Source organism: Mesocricetus auratus, unplaced genomic scaffold, assembly GCF_017639785.1.
Source record: "Mesocricetus auratus isolate SY011 unplaced genomic scaffold, BCM_Maur_2.0 Super-Scaffold_100014, whole genome shotgun sequence".
Lineage (NCBI taxonomy): Eukaryota > Metazoa > Chordata > Mammalia > Rodentia > Cricetidae > Mesocricetus > Mesocricetus auratus.
In genome coordinates this window covers 6954074-6976471 of record NW_024429197.1, presented here as the reverse complement: position 1 = coordinate 6976471, position 22398 = coordinate 6954074, and the positions used below count along the sequence as shown (strand labels likewise).

At 41.2% G+C, this 22398-nt stretch overlaps 1 protein-coding gene across 3 annotated transcripts in view; it reads left to right on the top strand.

Annotated features, from left to right (window-relative positions):
• Luzp1 (leucine zipper protein 1) overlaps nucleotides 1-22398 on the top strand; it is an 89456-nt gene that overhangs the window by 12477 nt on the left and 54581 nt on the right. For 2 of the 3 annotated variants that reach the window (XM_040756337.1, XM_013121256.3), the window contains exon 2: nucleotides 15143-15278. The exons of the other annotated variant lie outside the window; for it this stretch is intronic. The gene's annotated coding sequence lies outside the window, so the exon portion shown is untranslated. The remainder of the gene's footprint in view (nucleotides 1-15142; nucleotides 15279-22398) is intronic. 3 annotated transcript variants of the gene reach the window in all.

Here is a 22398-nt window from a genome sequence, read left to right as displayed (position 1 = left end):
TTAGGCCAAAGGATATATTTTTGCTAAAATTAATACTATTTAAAGTTTTATTAAGAGTAAAACTTTTTGTTTTTCTTTGAAATGTAGCTTGTATACATAACAAATGCTTAAAATGTTACAGTTAGCATAAAATGTCCACATAATACTTAAGGATGGGGATGCTGTGAAATGGTTGAAAAAGTCTCACTTTCCCACCTGTAACCAATTTATCCTTAATGCTGATCTGTTTTATTTTAGCCAACATTACACAAAGGGAGGATACATTGGGTAGAAACTGGGTTTTTGTTTGTTTGTTTGTATTTTTGGTTTTTCGAGATAGGGTTTCTCTGTAGCTTTGGAGGCTGTCCTGGAACTCACTCTGTAGACTCCTTGAACTCACAGAGATCCGCCTGCCTCTTCCTCTCAAGTGCTGGGACTAAAGGCATGCATCACCACCACCCAGCTTTTTGTTTGTTTGTTTTTTTTTCTTACACTTTTCCAAGTCACCAAACTTGACTCAGGTTGCTTTAGCTCAAGTCTCTCTGTATTAGGAAGTACCAAAACCTTCCTTTCAGAGCTTCTAGAATCTAGACACCACATTTCTACTTGTACAATTCTCCATTCTCATCTGTTAATTTGAGAATAGAAACTTTTGTTCGCATCATCTGTTGGCCCTCCCTCTATATACTATTAGGAAATAATAATTAAATTCAAATACCCTCCAGACTACTCAACATTTTCAGTGACTGTAGGGAGAAAATTATAGTAGCTTACTTCATAGTTATGAAGTAGTTATTATCCTCATTTTATACATAAGGGTGCTTAGCTCAGAGCAGTTACTACCGACCCTGTGAGGGGCAGACCATGTATTTGAGGTAGGCAGGTTAGATCTTTACTTCATTACACTCTGGTGTATTGGGGGTATCTTAAAAGAACAAACTTGAATATACCTTGAGCTGCAAGGTAGTAGGCATGCTGCTTTTATTTTCATCTATTCCTAGTTCCTAGAGATGCCTCCTGAATGCTAAATAATTAGTAGCTTATCTTTTATTGCACATTTCCCTTCCCATACTCAGCATTTATTCTTTATAAGTATAGTATTTTGTATTCATTTACTGTTTGGGCCACTCCTTCCCTTTATATGTGATCCAAAGTTTCCATCACTTTACTTTGTTATTCAAGAGCTTCATATTTGGCCTGTGCTCCTCTCTTTCTGTTTTATTTGGACAGTCTTATTTATTTGAGTTTTGAGACAGGGTTTCATATAGTCCAGGCATCAGACTCCGCTGTGTAGCTGAGGAAAGTGTGTGTGTGTGTGTGTGTGTGTGTGTGTGTGTGTGTGTGTTTTGTGGGATTGAACTCAAGAGCCTTGCAAATGCTAGGTAAGTGCTCTACCAATTCTCTCTGTCTCTTTCTCCTCTTCCCCTTCCTCAGCTCAGGCTAGCCTTGAACTTGCTATTTATCCCAGGCTGGCTTTGAACTCATGACTATTCTTCTGCGTTAGTTGCCTGAGTACTAGAATTATAGAACTATAGATTTGTGCTACCATGCCCTGACCAAGCCATATTTTAAAATGTGTGTTATTAAAAACTTGCATAAAACTTTAAAAACCTACTATACTTTTTCTTTTTTGGTTTTGTTTGTGATACTAAGGATTGAACATGACATCACCTTGTATTTATTTTGAAACAGTGTTTAAGTTGCCTGGATTTAAGCTTAAACTTACTGTCAACCAGGCAGACCCTGCACTTCTCTTTTAAAAAGATTTGTTTATCTTTGTGTATGTTTGAGAAAGAAAATTGTATGTGTGTGGGGGTCTATATGAATTGTACAAAGGCCAGAAGAAGGTGTTGGTCTCTTGGAACTGGAGTCAAAGGAATTTGTGAAATCTTTTTAAGTTAGTGTTGGATCTGAACTCTGGTCTTCATGATTGTCCAGCAGTAGTGCTTTTAATCCTTTTGTTATTATATGGACTTCATCCCCTCTCTTCTGTGGGAGAGGTTTTTTTGTTTTGCTTTGTTTTTGTTTTCAGACAGGGTTTTACCTTGTAACACTGGCTGTCCTGGAACTTTCTTTGTTGGCATCAAACTCACAGATCTACCTGCTTCAGCCTCCCAAGTGCCTAAGCTTGTGTTGAGTATCAGAGATACTTCTCATCACCCTGTCTTGCTAGTCCTTTCCCGTTATTCCCTATTATTGGCTTCTGTTGCTTTTCTTCATTGGACCTATTATAATTTTTAATGATACACCTACTTGCATGATTATTATCTGTCTTCCTACCATGGAGTGGAAGGAGAGAAATGATTCTTACAAGTTGTCCTTTGACTTCCACATGTATGCCATAACATGCACACATACACATGTATGCACATACATACATATATACAAAGTAAATAAAAATGTAATAAAGTTAAAAACACCTTTTATATGGTATTACTATTATTGATATTCTTGGTAAATCATATTGGCTTGTCTTAATCCTCCTAATATCTTGTTAGATCAAAAGCTTTCTCAAAAATATCACTCCCCAGCCAGGTGTTGGTGGAGCACACCTTTAATCCCAGCACTTGGGAGGCAGAGGCAGGCGGATTTCTGAGTTTGAGGCCAGCCTGGTCTACAGACAGAGAAACCTTGTCTCGAAAAACAAAACAAAACAAAACAAAAATCACCCCCTCCCCTTTGATAGGATTTCTCTGTATAGCCCTGGTGGCTGTCTTGGAACTCTCTCTGTGGACCAGGCTGGCCTGGAACTCAGAGATTTGCCTGCTTCTGCCTCCAGAGTGCTGGGATTAAAGTGCTGCGCCACCACTGGCCTCTCACCCCCTTTTTTAAAGATTGAATTTATTAGCTGGATATAGTGGTGCATACCTTTAATCGATGTACTTGGGAGGCAGAGGCAAGTGGATCTAGTGAGTTCAAGACCCGCCTGGTCTGCATAGTGAGTTCCAGGATGGCCAGAGTTACACAGTGAGACCCTGTCTCAAAAATCAAAACAAATTACATTTTGTGTATGTGTATGTGTGCACATGTTTGCATACCACAGTATATGTATGGAGGCTAGAGAACAACTTGGGTATATTTTTCTCCTCGGGTCCTTGGGATCAAACTCACATTGCCAAGCTTAGTAGCAAGTCCCTGTACTCATTTGCTGTTCCTCTTCAACAACAACAAAACCTTAAAAGAAAACCCAAACTGTTTATTGTGTGTCTCATATGCTTGTGTGATATGTGTATGTCGGAATGCAAGCCACAGTGCATGTGTGGAGGTCAAAGGACAGCTTTGTGGAGTTGTGGAGTCAGCTCTTTCCTTACAACTTTATGTGGGTTTTGGGGATCTAATTCAGGTTACCAGGCTTGGGAGTAGGCACCTTTACCCATGTAAATCTTATAGCTTATAATACTTGTCATATTTTTTGGTTAATTTATACACATACACACACACACACACACACACACACACACACACATTTCAGAGACAGGGTTTTCTGACTGCCCCTGCCTCCTGAGTGCTGGGATTAAAGGTGTGTGCCACCATTGCCAGATATTATATATCTTTAAAATTTTTTTATTTTATTTTTTAATGTTTCTGTGTGTCAGTTTTGCAACATATGTGCAGGGGATCTTGGAGGTCAGAAACGGGTATGGGATCCCTTGGAGTTGGAATTATAGGCAATTTTGATTTTCTGATCATGAGAACTGGTCATACTTTGGTCTCCTGGAAGAGCAGCTAACATTCTTAACTGCTGAGCTGTTGTTTCAGCTCCCATACTAGTATATATTTTAGTAGCCTAATTTGATAAGAAATTGTTCAGAAGTTGTTTGTATTATTTAATAGCCCTCTGATTATTTCACTGAGCACCATACATAGTAGGTCCTCAGTAGAGGGTGTTTTTATGTGTGTGTTGTGTTTTTGTCATACTCATATGTGGCATAGGGTGTCTTCCTCCATAATCCACCTTATTTTTTGAGACAAGTTCTCTTACTGAAGATAGTGCTCAGTGATTGGTTAGACTGGTCAGCAGCTCTAGGGATCTGTTTCTCTTTCTTTCTCTGCCCTCACCACAATCCAGGCTAGCCTCCAGTGTGCCCCTGCATTCTAAATACTGGGGTCACTGGCATGCTTTACCACAATAGAGTTTTTGGTGATTGAGCATCATCAAAACTGTTTATGTATAGGTAGCAATTTTAATATCTTAGGCTTATTAAATGGATCCTTTTAAAAAATTCATGTATTTTATGTATATGAATACTCTATTTGCATGTATGCCTGCATGAGAGAAGAGGGCATCTGGCAGAAGAGGCTAGTAGATCTCATTATAGATGGTTGTGAGCCACCATGTAGTTGCTGGAAATTGAACTCTGGTCCTCTGGAAGAGCAGCTGGTGCTCTTAGCCACTGAGCCATCTCTCCAGCCCCAATGGATCCTTTTTTAAAAACTAGAATTCTACATAGTATTTCCTTTAATCCAAAAGGCAGGAATGCACCAAGTGCATCAGGTAATAGAATAGACTGTTACTGTAAGAGCACAGAAGTGCAGTCCTGGTGCCATAAAGCACATGCTCCTTTGAAACCCATTACAGATGAAGAACTAAGCAGAGTTTCTGCTGGGAAAGGTGCTTGGTCTGTGCTTGTATAAGGCATTCTGATTGGATAGCTGAAATGAGATACCAGGGAGTATCCCATTTTGATTATTATTATTTGTTTTTTTGAGACAGGGTTTCTCTGTAACAGCCCTGGCTGTCCTCAAACTAGCTCTGTAGACCAGGCTGTCCTCAAACTCACAGGGACCCACCTGCCTCTGCTTCCCAAGTGCTGGGATTAAAGACATGTGCCATTGAGTCCAACTTTAATTTTTTTTTTTTTTTTTTTTTTTTTTTTTTGGTTTTTACGAGACAGGGTTTCTCTGTATTGTTTCGGAGGCTATCGGTCCAGCCCAGCCTCAAACTCACAGAAATCCGCCTGCCTCTGCCTCCCGAGTGCTGGGATTAAAGGCGTGCGCCACCACTGCCCGGCCTTTAAATATTTTTTGATTAATATTTTATTGGTCCTGTTGATAAGGAAATTCTGAGCTCTTGGGTGTTGTGACACATGCTTGAAACCCCAAAACTGGGGTTGGGATGGAGGCTGCAATGGGGATCATGATTTAAAGGATAGCTTGGACTTTACAGTGAGGCTTTGTCTCACAAAAACAAAAGGAGTTAGGACAGTCACGAGCATGAGGACCGGAGTTCAGATCTCTAGAACCTATATAAAGCCTGGCATGATAACATACATGTGTAATTTCCAGTGCTCCTGCTACAAGATAGGAGGCAGAGATGGGAGAATCTCTGGATGCTCTCAGACCAGCCAGCATGTAGGAGCAAATGATGAGACCTTGTCTCAAACAAGGTAGAAGATGAAGTCTTAACCTGAGGTTGCCCTCTGACATCCACATACATGCTGTGGTATGTGTATATTCACACTCATACATAAGAACTCACATACACAGATAGAACAAAACAAAACAAAACAATAAAATAGGAGCTGGAGAGATATTTGTTGGTAAAGTGCTTGCCATACAAGCATAAGGATTTGAGGTTGGAGCCCCAACACCAATGTAAAATCCCACCTAGCATGTGTAGCTAACTCCAACATGGAGATAGATGAATCCCAGAAGCTTATTGGCCAGCTGAATTGATGAGTTGCAGATTCAGTGAGAGATGCTATCTCAAAAAAAAAAAAAAGGAAAGAAATGAGCTGGGCATGTGATATACATAATTAATCCTAGTACCTGGGAGACAGAGGCAAGCTAATCTCTGTGAAATTGAGGTTAGTGTCTTTTGTGTACCAAATTCCAGACCAGCTAAGAGCTTCATAGTCATAGTGAGACTATCTCCAAAAAGAAAGATGAGCGATTGAGGAAAGACATTGTTGGCCTCTGGCCTCCACTTGCACAAACATTTGCACATACTTACATGAACACATCAGTGCTCCTGCTACAAGAGCAAGTGCTCCTCCCCCAAAAGAAAGAAAATCTTCAACCAGTCAGATCTGTTTACAGTGAGGGGCCTGGGGAGAGAGGGCTCATTGTTTGAAAGCACTAGTTGCTTTTCCAGAGGACCTGGGTTAAATTTCCAGCACCCACATGGCAGCTCACAACTGTCCAACTCCATTTGTAGGGGACCTGGAACCCTCACACAGACATAAATGCAGGCAAAACACTGATGCACATAAATAAATCTTAAAGCTATAGACTGTTGGTGGACTTTCTTGGCAGTTATTCTTTCTGTATTAAAGGCATAAATAACTGTGTACATTCTTGAGTCAGTTTGAGTGCAGATTAACCTATTAGACATTTTATAATTGAGTGATAAATAGAAATCCGTTTTAAGAGAACCTGGTGGCGTAGTACTGAAATCCCAACAGGAGACTGAGGCAGGAGGTTTGTGAGTTAGAGGCCAGACTGGGCTATATAGGGAGACACTTTCTCAAATACAAATAAAAAAAAGCATTATAACCTACTGATGGCCAAATATTTTTTGTTTGTTTTTTGAGACAAGTGTGTCTGTATCCCTGGCTTTCCTGGAACTTGCTCTGTAGACCAGGCTGGCCTTGAATTCAAGAGAGTTGCCTGCCTCTGCCTTCTGAGTGCTGGGATTAAAGATGTGCACCACCACCACCACCACCCAGCTCTGACAGGGTTTTCTATGTATGAACCATTTGGTATAGATTATATTGTTTCCACTTTATAGATTCGGGAAGGTCAGTTTGCTCCAGATGTCAGTGTCCAGCAAGGGTCCTAAATTTACTTTTCAACACTACTCTTTAAGCCAGAACACCAATAATCTTATCACCCATGTACAGTGTACATGAAAGATCATTTCTCCCTAATAAACACAATCAACACCTGCCTCTGTATCCCAATACTTGTCATCTTCTCTAGGATAGGAAGAATACATTTCAGATTTAAATTTTCATGTTTTTTTGAGATTATAATTACTTCATTTTCCCCTTTGCTTTTCTTCCCCCAAATTCTCCTGTATACTCCTCCTTGTTCTCTTTCAATTTTATGGCCTCTTTTTTTCATTAATTATTGTTACATATACATATTCATATATACATACATATTCCTAAGTGTATAAATATGCCTGCTCAGTCTATATAATGTTATTTAGGGCTAAGGGCTATGGTTAGGGCCTTGAACTTGTGGTCATCCTCCTTTGGTGTTCCAAGAAGCTTTGATTACTGAGATCCACCAGGCGTGGCAGGAATACTTAATTTTTTTTTTGTGTGTTTTTGTTTTAACAAGACAGGGTTTCTCTGTGTAGCCCTGGCTGTCCTGGAACTTGCTTTGTAGACCAGGCTGGTCTCAAACTCACAAAGAACCACTTGTTTTTGTCTCCCAAGTGCTGGGATTAAAAGACGTGCGCCGCCTTCACCCTGTTGGGAAATACTTAGTTTTTTTGCTTTTAGAGCAACATGATAATTTGATAAGATTAGACTTTTTAAAGTCTTTTCTGTAGGAACTTGACTGATGGTTAGATTAACTAACACTTTTGAGGTTAGATTCTTAGTCAGTTTGAAAGTAACCATAAAAATTTCAATAGAGACTGGGTGCAGCTCATTGTATAGTGCTTGCTTAGCATGCTGGAGGCCCATGTTGGTCAGATTTCTCAGGAATGTTCTCGTTTCTCTCTCTCTCTCTCTCTCTCTCTCTCTCTCTCTCTCTCTCTCTCTCTCTCTCTCTCTCTCTCTCTCTCTCTGTGCCTCTCTCGGCTAGTTTTAGGTCAGCTTGACACACACTATAGTTAGCTGATAGAATGAAACCTTAATTGAGAAATTTCTCCATGAGATTGGGCTGTAGGTGAGTCTGTAGAGCATTTTCTTAATGATTTAATGTAGGTGCAGCACCCTGAGTGGGTGGGCCTGGCTTCTATAAGAAAGCAGGCTGAGCAAGCCATGAGGAAGCAGCAAGTCAGTAAGCAGCACTTCATGGTTCATGCCTCTAGGTTCCCACCAGGTTTAATAAATTCCTGTCTTAGTTTCCCTCAGTGGACTATGATTCAGGGTATATAAGAGAAATAAACCCTTTTCTCCTCAAGTTACCTTTGGTCATGGTGTTTCATCACAGTAGAAGTAACTCTAAGGCTCACGTGCACACACACACACACACACACACACACACACACACACACACACACACGGCTCTAAAATTCTAACTGGGAGACAGTGTTTAGTTTTGAAACAGTTCCTTAACTGTATATAAAAACCAAAATGAGCTGGGCGGTGGTGGCGCATGCCTTTAATCCCAGCACACGGGAGGCAGAGACAGGCGGATCTCTGTGAGTTTGAGGCTGGACTGGACTGGCAGCCTCCAGAACAATACAGAGAAACCCTGTCTCGTAAAACCAAAACCAAACCAAAACAAAACAAAAAAAACCCTAAAAAACTAGTTTTAAATACTGCATAATTCCCCTTGGAGAAAATGTACATTAGTGTCCTTTGGAAGTCCATTGAGTGGAATGACTAAGTAAAGTCTGCTTTGCTGCTGGTTTGTCTGGAATGAGTCTGTAGTTTACTAAGTGTAGTCTGAGGACTTCATGAAGGCAGTTAGACCAGGTTCTACATGATGGACTTGAATTGGCATAAGGAAGAGGATGGTTTTCAGACTAGGGCTGTGCAAACCAAAGATACTGAGATTGAGATAAACTTGTATGATCAGATGTGATATAGCTAAATGAGTTCCTGGCAGTGAACATCATCAGAGGAATTTAGACTTCACCTTGTCAACTTTTGGGAGCCATTGAAAATTTATAAATTAGGCAGTGACATGATCTTCTTGGAATTATAGACTGTTATTATGTGTTAAGTAGAGTTAATAGGACTCAATATTTTATGTGTTATGGGTGCTTTGCCTCTAAGTATGTTTGTGTATCTCTTATGTGCCTTGTGGTAAGAAGAGAGCATAGGATCCCCTGGAATTAGAGTGACAGATGGTTGTGAGCCATATAGGTGCTGGGAACCAAACCTGGGTCCTCTTAAGGAGTAGCCAGTGGTCATCTGGAGCCACCTCTCAAGTCCCTTATTTCTTCTTCTGAGATAGGTTCTTCACTGTGTAGCCCTTAGTGGCCTGCTATTTTCAGGGTAGCACAGCCTGTCCTCAAACTTGTAGCAAATATTCCTGCTTTAACCTCCTCAACGCTGGGATTACAAACACATGCCATCATTCCCAGTTCAGTTTTGTTTTTTTTTTTTTTTTTAAGAAATTGGAATGTAGCCGGGCGTTGGTGGCGCACGCCTTTAATCCCAGCACTTGGGAGGCAGAGGCAGGCGGATCTTTGTGAGTTCGAGGCCAGCCTAGTCTACAAGAGCTAGTTCCAGGACAGCCTCCAAAGCCACAGAGAAACCCTGTCTCGGAAAAAAAAAAAAAAAGAAATTGGAATGTAAGGGAGCAAGGTATGGGTAGGAATGGGTGGCATAGGAGGAATTAGAGGAAGGAAAGGGAATAGAGGAAAATTATGTAATTATATTTTAATTGAAAATTTTAAGTGTGAATACTACTGAGTCATGAACTTAGGGGTTGAGTGGAAAAATAAAGGGATATATTAAAGGACTCAATGGGTAAGAGGACCTGAGTGAGCCCATGTGAAAAGAAAGAACCAAATGTGATTAAGGGCACCTGTAACCCCAGCACAGAGAGTGGAAGACATGAAACTTAGCAGAAAAACAGCAAGCTCTAAGGTCAGTGAGAAATAGTGTGTGAAGAAATTAAGTTAGCAGGTGATAGAATAGGGCATCCAGCATGTGTCTCTGACCTCTGTGCATCACCAACTGGCGTATGCACGTATACATGCATGTGCTTACCCAGGAGGACACACAAACACAGGGATATATTGGAGAGATTATGTTGAGGGAAAGATAGGACTAAATGACATTAAAAAAGGAAAAAAATCACCTGGCGGTAGTGGCGCATGCCTTTAGTCAGTCCCAGCACTTGGGAGGCAGAGGCAGGCGGATCTCTGTGAGTTCGAGACCAGCCTGGTCTACAAGAGCGAGTTCCAGGACAGCCTCCAAAGCTACAGAGAAACCCTGTCTCAAAAAACAAAACAAAACAAAACAAAAAAAAAAAAGGAAAAAATCTGAAGTTGGTTAAGACTGAGAATTAATTGGGATTTTTAGTTAACTGAAGTTATTTCAGATTCTTTGCTAGGGTTCTTACTGTGTGTCTCTAATCATTGTGCCTCACCTTTGCTTAGGGCTGGTATTGTGGATGGAGCCACCACACCTGGCTTCTTGTGCTTTTTTCCCCTTAACTACACTTATTAATGTTTAGGTTCTTTAGAATTGCCATGGGATTATTCTGGAAACAAAAGGTTTTGTTTATATTTATTCATCTTGTTATTTGTGATATTAGAGATTGAACCTAGGCTCACTAGGTAGGTACTCTGCCACTGAGTTATAGCTCCAGCTTAAGAAAGATTTTTCTTTTTAAGTTATATGTGTGTTTATCTCTGTGCCAGTGTGTGCACAGGAATGCATATATCCTTGGAGATCAGAAAAAGGCATTGGATCCCTGGAGGTAGAGTTAGAGCCATCTGATGTGGCTGTTGGGACCCAAACTCAGGTTCTCTGTAAGAGCAATATGTGCTCTTAATAGCTGAGTTTTCTGTCTAGCCCTGTCCCCTTTAATTAAAAAAAAATGTTTAATTTGTATATGTGTATGTTTATGTCTGTATTGTGGTATGTGAGTGGAGGCCAGAGGACATCTGGGGGGAGGGGTGCAAGACATCAGAGGCTTTGCAGTCATAACTGAGTAATTCTATAAATCTTGTCCAGTTATGAAAACTGACAACACCAAATAACTGTAAATAGTATTATTATTATTTAAGATTTATTTATTTTTATACAGTGTGCTGCCTGAATATATGCCTGCAGGCCAGAAGAGGGCACTAGATCTCATTATAGATGGTTGTGAGCCACCATGTGGCTGCTGGGAATTGAGCTCAGGACCTATGGAAGAGCAGCCAGTGCTCTTAACCTCTGAGCCATCTCTCCAGACCCAACAGTATTATTTTACAATAACTAAGAATAAGAAAATGTTGTTCTGACCAAACAAAACAAAGCTATAAAAGAGCATTCCCTTATGTTGGGAGGGAGGGTTCTTTTCCTTCTACCATGTGGATTCTGTGCATTGGACTCAGGTCATAAGACTTGGTGGTGTCTTTACCTGCTATGGCCTAGTAAATTAATTTTTTCAATTCAGTTTTTTTTTCTTTCGAGACAGGGTTTCTCTGTATTATTTTGGAGGCTGTCCTGGAACTCGCTCTGTAGACCAGGCTGGCCTCCAACTCACAGAGATCCACCTGCCTCTGCCTCCAAAGAGCTGGGCTTAAAGGCGTGCGCCACCAACATCCAGCTTCAATTCAGTTTTTAATCTGCCTGCCTCAGCTTTCTGAGTGCTGGGATTATAGGAATGACCCACCATACTTAAGTCATGTTTTTTATTTTGAATCTTTGTCTTACTAAGTTGATTGGGCTGTCTTTGGACTTTCTTTGTAGCTGGGCAAGGCCTTGAACTTGTGGATTCTCCCTGCCTTAGCCTCCCAACCAGCTAATTTTTTAGTTTTTTGAGACAGGGTTTCTCTGTGTAGCCTAGGCTGTCCTGGAACTCACTCTGTAGACCAGGCTGGCTTTGAACTCAAGAGAGCTGCCTGCCTCTGCCTCTGCCTCTCTGCCTCTGCCTCTCTGCCTCTGCCTCTCTGCCTCTGCCTCTCTGCCTCTGCCTCTCTGCCTCTGCCGGGATTGAAGGCATGTGCCAGTACCATATGGCTTAAAAGTGCATTGCTGTATATTTACTTATGGAAATTATACCTCAATCAATGACATCATTGTTAGATTGTCAAATAGATAGGCATTTTGGGGATGCATTAAAAATTATTATTTATTCCCTTATATTACATCTCAACTGCAGTTTTCCCTCTCTCCCTCTCCTCCCAGTCCCTCCTTCCCACATCCCCTCTCCCTCAGATCCACTCTGCCTCCTTTCCCTTCAGAAAAAAAGGGAAGCCTCCCGGAGATATCAACCAAACATGAAAACTAGGCACACCCCCTCGTATTAAAGTTGGATGAGGCAACCCAGTAGGAGGAATAGTGTCCCAAAGCAGGCATAAGATTCAGAGACAGCCCTGCTTCCACTGTTAGTAGTACCACAGGAACCCAAAACTTATATGTGGAGGTAGGTCAGATCCTTATAGGCTCCCTGGTTGCTGGTTCAGTATCTCTCTCTGAGCCCATTTGGGCCCTACGAAGTTGTTTCTGTGGGATATTTTCTTATGGTGTTTTGGCCCCTCTGACTCCTACAATCCTTCCTCGCCTTCTATAAGATTCTCTAAGCTCTGGCTAATGTTTGACTGGGTCTCTGGGGATGCACTTTTTTTTTTGTTTTAGAATTTTTTAAAATTTAGATTTATCTTATGTATATTATATATAATACATAATATATTATGTATCATATATATATATATATATATATATATATTAGATGTTTTGCCTGCATGTATGTCTGTGACCAGTGCCCATGGAAGCCAGAAGAGAGTCAGACCCTCTGGGAGAACAGCAAGCATGGTTAATGACTGAGCCATCTCTCCAGACCTGGGTGGGTTGGTTAGTCTCTCTCTCTCTCTTCCCTCTATCCCTCCCTTCTTCCTCCCTTTCTCCTCTGTATAATAGCTACTCAGCATGTGTAAGACTTGAATCTTACAAGTGCCTCATGAAATAGGCACCATTGTTCCTGTTTTACAGATTAGGAAAGTGAAGCTGGTAGATGTAAGGATTCAGGCGTTATGATGGCCTGCCCCTGTCACCTGGCAGAATGCACTCAGGCAGTACTCTGGTCAGCCCAGGTGCAAAGGACTCCTTTAAAAGAAAGACCTCTGCCCATTCTCCTGCTGTTCCCCTGGGAGGATTTTTCATGTCTCCCTCTCTCTCCTCCCTCTCCCTCTCTCTTTTCTTTTCTTCCTCCTTCCCTCCCCTTTCTAATAAAACTTCTCACTTAAGCACTGTCTGCCTGGCATGTTTGTCCCTCCACCTTGGTCACCCTCCCCTGCCATGGATCCTCTAAGGTTCCCCACACATTATTCCTAACAGTAGAGGTTTAAGAAATGCCTGCGGCTTTTAGATAACTATTTCAAGTCCATGGAAATAGGATTAAAGAGTAGGTCAGTTGAGATAACTGATTGGGTAGTATTTGAAATTGGTGACATGCTATCCAAATACTAACTAGTATTATCTGTGTTTTTCCATCCTGTATGTCAGTGGTTCTTAACCTGTGGGTCATGATCCCTTTGGGGGGTCTAAGACCATCTGTATATCAGATATTTATATTACAATTCATAACAGTAGCAAACATGAAGTAGCAACAAAAATAATTTCGTAGTTGGCTCACTACAACATAAAGAACTGTAGAGGTTGCAGCGTTAGAAAGGTTGAAAATCATTGCTGTGTATGTGTGAAAGAGGGTTTACAAGAAGGCTGATCTGTAACTCTTAATTCTAGTCAGATGGCTTTCATTTATTTTCTGGATAATGTTCCTTCTGTCTTTTCGTAGGACTTTGAACAAATTTTGATTAAAAACAAATGTCTAGTTCAACAAACAAACAAAAAGACACAAACAAACTGTTGATAGTTCAGCAAATTCCTACTCTTGGCAAATTAAAGAATGTTTCAGGGTCCAGTTTCTGGGAAAGTGGTTTCTGAAAATCATTCCCTTTAGAAATATTGGACTGGGTAGTGCTGAAGATGTAGTGTTGTGGTGTGCAGAAGCTGGCTTATAAGTCTTTCTGTTCAAGCTGCACTCTGTAGTCACACAGTTCTTCCAACTTACCTGTCTTAATTTTTACCATTGAAAAGTACCCACAAATTCTCTTTACTGAATTTGTCTTAGTGTTAGAAAGCTCAGTCCTACTTCTTCTTCTTTTTTTTTTTTTTTTTTGGTTTTTTCGAGACAGGGTTTCTCTGTGGCTTTGGAGGCTGTCCTGGAACTCGCTTGGTAGTCCAGGCTGGTCTCGAACTTACAGAGATCCGCCTGCCTCTGCCTCCCGAGTGCTGGGATTAAAGGCGTGCGCCACCAACGCCCGGCCCAGTCCTACTTCTTTATACTCTATTCTTCTTGTTCTTCTTGTTCTTGTTCTTCTTGTTCTTGTTCTTGTTCTTGTTCTTGTTCTTGTTCTTGTTCTTGTTCCTCTTCCTCTTCCTCTTCCTCTTCCTCTTCCTCTTCTTCTTCTTGTTCTTGTTCTTGTTCTTCTTCCTCTTCCTCTTCCTCTTCCTCTTCCTCTTCCTCTTCTTCTTCTTGTTCTTGTTCTTGTTCTTCTTCCTCTTCTTCTTCTTCTTCCTCTTCTTCCTCTTCTTCCTCTTCTTCCTCTTCTTCCTCTTCCTCTTCCTCTTCTTCTTCTTCTTCTTCTTCTTCTTCTTCTTGTTCTTGTTCTTGTTCTTCTTGTTCTTCTTGTTCTTCTTGTTCTTGTTCTTGTTCTTCTTCTTCTTCTTCTTATTGTGTGCGTGCGTGCGTGCGTGCGTGCGTGCGTGAGAGAGAGAGAGAGAGAGAGAGAGAGAGAGAGAGAGAGAGAGAGAGAGAGAGAGAGAGAGAAAGAGAGGTATGTATGTGAGCACAGGTGTCCAGAAAGGCAGAAGAGTCAGAATCCACTGGAGTAGAAGTTACAGGTGGTTGCAAACCACCCATTGTGAGTGTTAGGAATTGAACTCAGGTCCACTAGCTGGTGCTTTTAACTGTGGAGACATGTCTCCAGCCTCAAGTCCCAGATTCTTAATCTTTCCAACATTTCCTCTGTATTCTCACTCATAATGCAAAGTGACCTTTTTCTGGATGAATACTATTAACCTGTTTTTGCTAGTTGAAGAATCTGCACCTCATGGGATGGGGAAGGGGACAGTCTTCTTTCTAGTCCTTTGCTGTCTGCTAGACCCATCATTTGAAAAATTACAAATACTCATTTTATGCAGTTTACTGATTGTATCATTCCATTTGCTAAGTGTTGCTCCAACAAATTAAGTTTTTGGTTTTATTTTTCTATGTAAGTTTTGTGTGTCTGATAGCATAAAATTAAGCACATGTTCTAAGAGAGGGTACAAATAAGCTTTTAAAATATTTTTCTTTTTTGTTTTTGTTTTAGAGATGGAGGGCCTTATTGTATAACTCCTAGCTGACCTAGAACTGGCTCTGTAGAGCAGCCTGGCCTGGATTTTATAGAAATCTACCTGTGTCTTCTTTCTGAGTTCAGGGATCAAAAGTGTTATCAACTATGTCTGGTGAGTAAATTTTTTCTAAGAAGACAACTATTACTTTTCTTGGAGATGTTTTGCTGAGCTGAATGTAGTGACTTGTAAGGTTACTTTACTAATCAAATAAAAAAAATTGGCTGGGACTGAGTTCAGTGGTCAAACCCTTCCCTAGCATATATTAGGATCTAAGTTGGGTCCCTAGCACCCCCAAAATAAAAAAATTAAAAGCAACCCAAGCACCCACCCTAGCCCCATGAGCACCACTAAGATGAACAAATTCTGATGGAGAGGTGGAAGAGGAAAAGAAGCGAAACGGTTCCTGTGCTGTGGAGAGAGGGAGGGAGAGTTGGAGCTGTGACGGCAGTGAGGAACAGACCAGTATGAGGAGCGTGCACAGCCACTGAGGTCATAGCTGTGCCTGAGCTGCTGCCAAGAACCGTGTCTGGCTCCATGGTCCTATTGCAGCCAGGATATGTGTTGATGTCCATGGCCCATGTTACCACCAAAGGCCATGTGGATGTGTTGGTCTGGGCTGCCGCCTGAAACCAAGTTGTTGAGCTGACCCTGCCTCTTGCTGACAGGCAGCAGCTGTGGTGCTGGGCATGAGAGCTGGTCCTACCCCTCCAGGGAGGGCCACGTGCTGGTGAAGGCCTGGGCTGACAAACTCAGCTACTAACAGGCCCAGATTCAGGGCTTTGAGTTGGCCTACCCTAACATCTACCCCATCTATGAGCTGCTGCAGTGTGTGAATGAACCAGTCCTGTGGAAGCATAGCCACAGGATCTCCATGATCCTGTGGGCAACAGCAGGATATCCAACACAAGTTGTGGTGTTCAGTATTGATGGTGTAGCAGAAGCCAGGGGCCTTGAACCAGATCAAGTCATTGCAATGGACATTTGCAAGTAAAGCTGCTTGGTCAAAGGGGTATACTGCATAACACACTGTAGCTGCCCATGCCACCATGATGAAGGAACATGTGATGGAGAGGCGGGAAAGATGCAGGAACAGAATGGTAGGAAGCGGCAGAACTGGAGACTTGACAGCTGTGACTGCTACCAGAGAAGACTACAATTGATAGAGGAACAAGACCGAGAGACCTTTTTTCTCCTTTTTTTTTAATTTAAATTTTGGGGTGCTACAAGGGTGGAGGGTGGATATGAAAGGACTGGAATTGGGGTTGTATGATGTGAAATTCCCAGAGAATCAATAAAAATTATATATAAAAAAGTAAAAACTGACCTGGAACTGACTTGTGAAGCAACCTTGTTTCTTATCTAAATTTAAGCTGAAAAAAAAAAAAAAAGTTAAAAACTGAGTTCTAAGATTGTTCCTAATGCTGTGGCTCTTTAGTACAGTTCCTTTTGTTTTGGTGACCCCCAACCATAAAATTATTTCATTGCTACTTCATAACTGTAATTTTGCTACTGTTATGAATCGTAATGAAGAATATCTGATATGCAGTTACGACCCCAAAGAGGTTGCCACCTACAGGTTGAGAAGCACTGTTCTAAGAAATGAGTTTGCAGTAGTATTGTTACATGTGAGAAATATAAGAAGGGCTGGAGAGGTGACTTAATGGTTAGGAACACTTGTTGCTTTTGCAGTAATCCATGTTCAGTTCCCAACATCCATGTGACAACTTCACAACTGCCCATAACTCTAGTTCCTGGGGATCTGACACCCTCTTCTGGCCTCTTTGAGAACCAGGCATGCACATGATATACAGATATTCATGTAGACAAACACTCATACATAAGTAATCTATAAGTAAATTAAAAAAGTTAAAAAGATAAAAAAATTGTGTGTGGAAGATGCATACATAAGCAGCAGTATTGTTTTTTGTTTTTTGTTTTTTTTGTTTTTTTTGGTTTTTCAAGACAGGGTTTCTCTGTGGCTTTGGAGGCTGTCCTGGAACTCGCTTGGTAGTCCAGGCTGGTCTCGAACTCACAGAGATCCGCCTAAGCAGCAGTATTGTATCTATTGTAGTTTCACTAGGAAAAATACATAAAAGGAGTCTTTAGCATATAGTCAGGCAATCAGTATTTAAAGGAATGGTGTGCAGCTCAGTGATAGAGTATTTGTGTAACCTTATGAAGCCCTGGGTTCCATCTCCAACACTGACTAAAACACAAAATTGAAAAGTAGTACCAGGGAATGGAGATGCTGATATTTGAAATCCAGTGCACATATACTTATTCACCTATTCAGGATGACTTGATTGCTTTGGAGCAAAAGTTTTTAAAACTTGTTTATATGGCAAATGGTTAAGAAGGCTAAGAGTAAAACAACAGCAATTACTGGCCACTGTGCTGAGTTTATAATGAACTTAATTCTTAAATTCTCTGTGGTATAGGTATTATACCTATCTTAAATATGAGGACACTGAAGCACAGTCAAGTAACTGGTTACATATTGTTACTAAATGACATACTGTGTACCTGGCTTTCTGTGACTCTAGAGCCACTGACCTATGTAATTTATCTGTCTCATTTTAATTTCAGATTTAAAACAAAACAAAACAAAACAAAAGACACTGTAGTGTAGTGGGAATAAAGTAGAATTCAGCTAGGCATGCTGGCTTATCCCTTTAAACCCAGTACTTGGGAAGCTGATATAGGAGAATAGCAGTGACTTTGGAGCCATTCTAGGCTACATTTCAAATTCCAGATCAGCCTGGGCTACATAACGAGATCTTGTGTCTTAGAAAATAAATTGTAGAATTCAAATATTTGCTGGATGTTCAATTAGGTTATTGAGTCCTAATGCACGTGCCATAATATCCTAACATGATTTATATTACACGCGTATTAATTCAGTAGTATACACAAATGCATTGACCTGACGGCTTGAGTTTGAGTTCCAGCTGTCAAGTCATGTTTGTGTAAACTTGGGAAAGGAACTCTTGGCCTTAGTTTACTTACTAGAAAAAGGAGGATGGTGGTATGCATTTCATAGGATTCCTATGAAGATTTAACAAGTTTATGGGAGGGTTTAGAATGTCATGCAGTAAATAATAAATATTAGTCATTATGTTACACTTTTGAGCTTTCATAGTACTTTAGTATGTCTTTCAAATGACTTTCCTGTGAGGGAGAGATAGGATCTAGCGTCTACTTAGTTCTATTTTTCAAAAATAAACCCATCAAGGAACTTTTCTAAGTACAGAAGACAAAATCTAAAATTTAGATGATTCTTAAATTCTAATCTGAAAGTGGGTTGGAAGAAGTTTGGAATGAGTTCTCTAGTAGATAGCTGTTTTGTTTTTTGCTTTTTCGAGACAGGGTTTCTCTGTGTTGCTTTGGAGGCTGTCCTGGAACTCGCTCTGTAGACCAGGCTGGCCTCGAACTCACAGAGATCCGCCTGCCTCTGCCTCCCGAGTGCTGGGATAAAAGGCGTGCGCCACCAACGCCCGGCTTAGATAGATGTTTCATAAGTGAGAGTAATCTGTGTTACTGCGTCCTCCCCTTTTAGGCTTGCAGATAATGACCTTAAACTTCTGATCCTTCTACTTATTACACAGTACAGTGTGCCACTATGCTCTGTTTATGTGCTGTGGAGAATGGAACCCAGGGCTTCATGCATGTTAGGTCAGCACTCTACCAACAGAGCTAGACTTGTGCTATTTTGAATGAGAGGGCTTTGGAGGCTGTCCTGGAACTAGCTCTGTAGACCAGGCTGGTCTCAAACTCACAGAGATTCACCTGCCTCTGCCTCCTGAGTGCTGGAACTAAAGGTTTGCGCCACCACCGCCCGGCGGCTTTAGCTCTTGAACTGAATTCCACTCTTTTGTCAGTTTTCTGTAGCTTCTTAGAACTGTAGGACCCAAGTGTTTGTAGATTCTTTTTTTCCTTCTTTCTTTGGCCCGTCTCAGCTGCCAGCATATGACTTTGCTGCAGTATGCACTGCATGATCACTGCAGTAACTGGATTTGGTTGGACTCGTCATTTTCATTTCCATTGCATCTCTTCCACAGTCTAGACTGTAGAATTGGAGGCATGTGGCCCTTGTAAAGAATTCAGTTCTAGAGTTTGTCCAGCTGTAGCCTTCTCTTGTGTCCTGTACAATGTCTTCAGGAGATGTATGTGTTTAGTCTATGTGAGAGGCTATTCCTTAGTCATTCACTGGCTATTCAGGGTATGTAAGAATCAAAGCACATTGAATTAGGTTGATAATAACTGAGGATAGGTGAAATATATGGAAGAGAGAGCTTTAGTTTTGGGAGCCCTGGGTTTAATCTCAGTTTTGCTTTTTAATGGTAAATTCTAATGAAAATGTAGCTTTTTGTTTTGTTTTGTTTTTCCAGACAGGGTTTCTCTGTATTGTTTTGGAGCCTGTCCTGGAACTCACAGAGATCCGCCTGCCTCTGTCTCCGAGTGCTGAGATTAAAGGCGTGCCCCACCACCTCCCGGCTGTCATTTTCTCAATTGAGATTACTTCCTCGCAGATGACTCATTTGTTAGCCAGCATTCCCAAATCATACCATTGCCAGCAATTAGTCAATACTACTTCAACAATCTGTTTGGGTTACTTTAGTTTTGCTGAAGCAAATACTTGTATTTCCAGTTATATTTTGCCTACTTCTCATCATTTCTTTAGTTTTATCTCAGGTCTAATGCCTATGACCTCTGTGTGTGGCTTGTTTGTGTGTGTGCTAGAGAGCATGTGTGGATGTGCAAGTGCCTGACTCGTGTGAAGGTCAGAGGTCAACCTCAGGTGCAGGTCTACCTTTCCACTATTTGAGACTGGGTCTCTTTTATTCTGAGTAAGCCAGGCCAGCTGGCCCCCATGTTCAAAGATTCTCCTTCCTCTGCCTTCCATCTCGTGGTAGGTGCGCTCTGGGGTTAGAGCTGCTTGCACTGCTACATCTGGCTTTTATCTGGGTCCTGGGGATCACATTCTGATCATCAGACTGGCATGGCAAGTACTTTATCTACTGAACCATTTACCTAGTCTTCTCTGCTTTTAAAAAATAGTTTCATTTATTCTAAAAAATCAGCTTAAGTTTCATCATGAAAGTTTTATATAAAACCTTGTAGAAGTTGTTTGTTTGTTTTTTTTTTGAGACAGGGTTTCTCTGTGGCTTTGGAGGCTGTCCTGGAACTAACTCTTGTAGACCATGCTGGTCTCCAACTCACATAGATCCGCCTATCTCTGCCTCCCAAGCGCTGGGACTAAAGGTGTGTGCCACCACCGCCCTGTTGTTTGTTGCATTTTTAAAAGCCATTATCACAGATACATGACACCAGTCCATGGACTTGACTGCTCTTTTCCTCCCATTATCTTCCTGGTGGTAACTTCTGCCTACCCCCAACATCTAGAGTCATCATCATCTACCTGAAACCCTTACTAGTCTAAAATAAATTTCTTCTGTACTTTGTCATCTGTTTTTGTTATACTTAACACATTGTGTTGTACTTAGCTGCTTAATTATGTCGTTATAATAGACTACAAGGGTCATAGAAGCAGAGTGTTTACCAGTGTATGGCTACTCAATACATTGAGACTTTGACACTTTCACTTTGTGTTGGTATTTTTACTTTCCCATTTTAGAATTAATGAGTAAGAATGATACCTTAGAGCCGGGTGTTGGTGGCACACACCTTAAATCCCAGCACTCGGGAGGCAGATGCAGGTGGATCTTTGTGAGTTCGAGGCCAGCCTGGTCTACTAAGCGAGTTCCAGGACAGCCTCCAAGACAATACAGAGAAACCCTGTCTCGAAAAACCAAAAAAAAAAAAAAAAAAAAAAAAGAATGATACCTTAGAATTTGTATGTACCTTTAAAGAGAAAGGAAAGAGCTAGGTGCTTCACCTGTGCTTTCAAGTCCCAGCTGCTCAGGAGGCTGAGCAGTTGAGAGCATTTCTTGAGCCTAGGAGTTGGAGACCAGCCTGGGCAACATAGAAAGACTGTCTCAAAACAATAACTAACTCCTGTCCATATATATGTATTACAATTCCCATACTATAAAATTCATCATTTTAAATGTTCAGTTCAGTAGTCTTAGTCAGTCTTCCCTTTTTTCTTTTCCTTCCTTTCCTCTTTTTTTTTTTGAGAAAGGGTCTCTCTGTCTTTAAAACTCAGGGTCTTCCTGTCTCTCTGTTTCTGCTTCTCAAGTACTGGGATTAAAGGCATATGTCACTTGTGCCACTATTGTCTGTCTTGTCTTTTTTTTTTTGAGACAGGATCTCAGGTCCCACTATGTGGTGCTGGCTGTCTTGACTCTGTAGACCAGGCTGGCCTCTGACTCACAGAGACCCACCTGCCTCTGCCTCCTGAGTTCTGGGGTTGAAGGTGCGTCACTGTGCCTAGCTCTTTCCTCATCCCACCCACTCTTTCTTTTCTTCTCTGTTCTTCCAGTTCCATTGTGCTAGGGACCAAATCCAGGGCCTCATGCTAGGCAAGTGTTCTGTCATTGAGCTACATTCATTTTTCTTGAGATATGATCTTGTTATGTCACCCAGGCTGGCCACAGACATACTCTGTAGCCCAAGCAGGACTTGAACTTGGAATCTTCCATCCCTAAGCCTCCTCAGCAGCTAGAGCAGGCCTGATACAGTGGTCTTTTAAAATATATTCTCTGAGTTGTGCAACCATTACTACTGTCTGATTTCAGAACATTTCTACCACCTCAAAAAGGAATCACATGCCCACTAGCAGTCACTCTGCTCTTCTCCATGTCTCTTAAACTATCCATCACTTTCTGTGTCTATGGATTTGCCTGTACTGGACATTTCATATAAATGTCTTTTTTTTTCCCTTCTTGTCAACTCATGTTTGAGAGTGTTTGACCTCTTTCACTTGATATAGTGTTTTCTTTTAGATTTTTTTTTTTGTGTGTGTGTGTATGATAGGGTTTTTGTTTGTTTGTTTTTTGAGACAGGGTTTCTGCTTTGGAGGCTGTTCTGAAACTTGCTCGGTAGACCAGGCTGGTCTCCAACTCACAGAGATCCTCCTGCCTCTGCCTCTGGAGTGCTGGGATTAAAGGCGTGTGCCACCAATGCCGGGCTCCAAACTGGCTCTAAACTTGATTTGTAGCTGAGGATGACCTTGAACTCCTGATCCTCTTTTCTTTTACCTTCTAGTACTGGGGTTACAGGGTGAACCACTAAACTTGACTACTGTAGTGTTTTTAAAGTTTTTTTCTAT